The following is a 2962-nucleotide window of genomic DNA, read 5'->3' as shown; positions in this document are numbered from 1 at the left end:
CCAGCAAACCACTCCAAGTTCACAAAGTGAGTACTTCTCTGCTTATCACTATTTTATACTAGTTTTAGTGTTATTAAGACCCTTTGAATAACTTTACCACAGCATAATGTCTGTTTACTGCTATGAAATGCATTAGAAGTAAATAAGTATAACTTTGTATGTATAATAGTGGTTTGGAATAAGTCCCACATCCATAAATGTGTGCATGGAAAGTGTAATTAATTTACAACGAGCTAAGATAAGATGGACTTTATTGATCTCACACGGGAAATTCACCCGCTACAGCAGCTCAGATACAACACAACACGATAGATTAAAAAAATACACATTCATTAAAAATAGAATAGAAAAAATAAAAAGATAATAATACAAAAAGGACAAATACATGGACACTATATACAGCTTTTCATATACAGATGTGACTGATATGGAACATTGCACCTGACCTATGATCCTTGGTTGCCTAGGTTACCTGCACCACCTGTGCCCATTGGGCTCCATGAGTTATCCTTGAGAAAGATACTGAACCCCAAATTGCTCCCGATGCTGTGCATCACTGTGTGAATGTGTGTGAAAGGGCAAATGTGGTATGTAGTGTAAAAAGCGCTTTGAGTGGTCGGAAGACTAGAAAGGCACAAGTACAGGTCCATTTACCATTTACCATTCCAAACAAAGAATAATGTAGGCAGAGTTAAGGCATCGTGTCAGGGATGAAGCTTGGAAACTGTGCAGCGCCCACAGTCATTCTTTGCCTTGAGTCTGTCATTACACTGGAGGTCTATCAGCTTCATTTGGATGTTCACAGGTGCTCTTTCCACGTCAACTACCAACAGATTGATTAGCAGTTTAAATTTCATCAGCTTTTTAACCAACCAGTTTATCAGCAAAATGTGCTTCCAAAAACTGGCAGATTTCCTCATGCAACTCAAAAAATCTATTCAGCACCTTCCCTCAACTCAGCCATTGCACCTCTGGGTGATAGGGCACATCGGCATGTTCAGTCTATCTCCTCAAGAAAAGACTGAAATTGGTGGTGATTTAAGCCTTTAGCTCTTACAAAGTTAAGTGATGCAGTGATACACTCAGCTCACCTGCACATTTCTCCCACATCCTCCCCACTAATCCGTTCTCTTCACCGCACATTGCAGGCGCTCCATCTGTCATCAGTCCCGTCAGTTTGTCCCAGGGCAGTTTCACTTCATTCACACATTTAGATACTTCCTCGAATATGTCTTTTCCAGTCTTTTTTTCAACTTCTCTACCCTCTGCTGTCTGTCCATGTGCTTGTACTTGTCCGGGGATTTCGTCTCAAAGTGTCTTATGCTAATGCAAGTAAACAGATATTCTTCCTCCGACCTGTCTTGAAAGCCCCTGTTTTATTTTAATTTAATATAAAGTGAGGAGTGTAGATGACTTCTGACCTCTGATGAGTGCAATAGAGTAGTAGGAAGGTGCACCTGGGCTTGCAGGTCTTAGCATGCTAGTTATGTTGCAGTGAATTCTGGGACTTTTACTATCAGTGGTGTGCGTCCTATATACTGGCGAGCAAGTTACCATAGACATATGATAGACAAAATACAGTTTTTCTTGCTTGCTTCACAGTGGATGGGTCCAATGTGTTTTGGTCATTGTCTTACTTGTCCTCTACTGTCACCTCCAGGTTGAAAAGTTCTGAGGGCTGACATTTAAAAACACCTTTGACTTCTCTTCCAGTGTCATCCTCAGGCAAAACTTTTAAATTCGACACTATTAAATTATATAGATTAATAAAGTCATCTCTGTGAGTTACATCCATCAAAAATGTTCTTTTTCAATTTTTTTGGTCAGGGTTTGGATTTTTAGGCTTGTTTAATTTGTTTCTACCTGCTTCTAAGGGGACAAAGGAGTTCCTGGACCGCGTGGACCACTGGAGACCTGGATGACTGGAATCACTGAAGACTGGACCAGTAAATATGTGTGGACGAGGTGATTGATCTTTTCTTCCTTTCTTATTTTTTTACCTTATAGAATTCTTTTCATTCGGTTGAGTACTTGCTAATGTCATTTATTTACAATAGTTTTCTGTCGTTATTGTGGGACGTTGTTCCTTCCCTGAGCGAGGAAGTTTTAACCACTAAGTTGTGTTGAACGGGCTGACAACACACAACTACTGGACACCAGAAAAATGCTTTTCGCGTTTGTTGAGGAACACATTTGTTGATTCAGGTCCTGTGTTACATTTTAAGCCTTAATAAACTTGACAGTTGATTAACCCTTTAAGAATTAGATTTTAGTTTAGGTTTTTTAAAAATGATCTTATACCTCACTGTGGTGACAGTATCAAGATATATTGTGTAACTGCTATCTAGCTCTTTCTCCCAAAGACATATGATGTTAGTGATCACATTGAGGAACCAATACTCAAAATGGAAATATACTACATGTCATGTGCATCCATTTTATACATTACATTAGAATTAGAATTACGATTATACTTTATTCATCCACAACCGGGAAATTCCCATCAGCAAGTAAGTAATTGGGAGTGAAAAAAATAAATACAGATAAAAAGACAGATATAAAAGCTATGTGAGTAGTGGGGTATTGGAAATAGACATTTCTCCCAATTGTTCTGATAATAATTTAAAATGAACAGTTGGGGCGGAGCTGAGAGGATGGTCCAATCGATAAGTAATCATAGTTTTTTTTACAAGAACTCAGCCCAGAGCTTGAATAATATCTCCTGTGAAACATCCCTGAAACAAAAGGTAATTATTATTGAAATTCCATATTTCAGGCTCTGGTTTGCATTAATATTGTAAGGTGAATTGTTAGTAAATGAACGGGAAAGGAAAAGATTAGGCCCTTTCTTCCTGTGAGATCGAGTTTATTGCAACTTTGTACCTGAATTAACTTCCTTTAATCGCCAGATCGGCCTTGATTCTGCTATCCGGGAGAGCTGAACACTTAAAGAAGAGGCTTT

The sequence above is a fragment of the Morone saxatilis genome, unplaced genomic scaffold (genome assembly GCF_004916995.1).
Source record: "Morone saxatilis isolate NCDOM2014 unplaced genomic scaffold, NCSU_SB_2.0 Contig2, whole genome shotgun sequence".
Classification (NCBI taxonomy): Eukaryota; Metazoa; Chordata; class Actinopteri; family Moronidae; genus Morone; species Morone saxatilis.
This window is presented reverse-complemented; position numbering follows the sequence as displayed.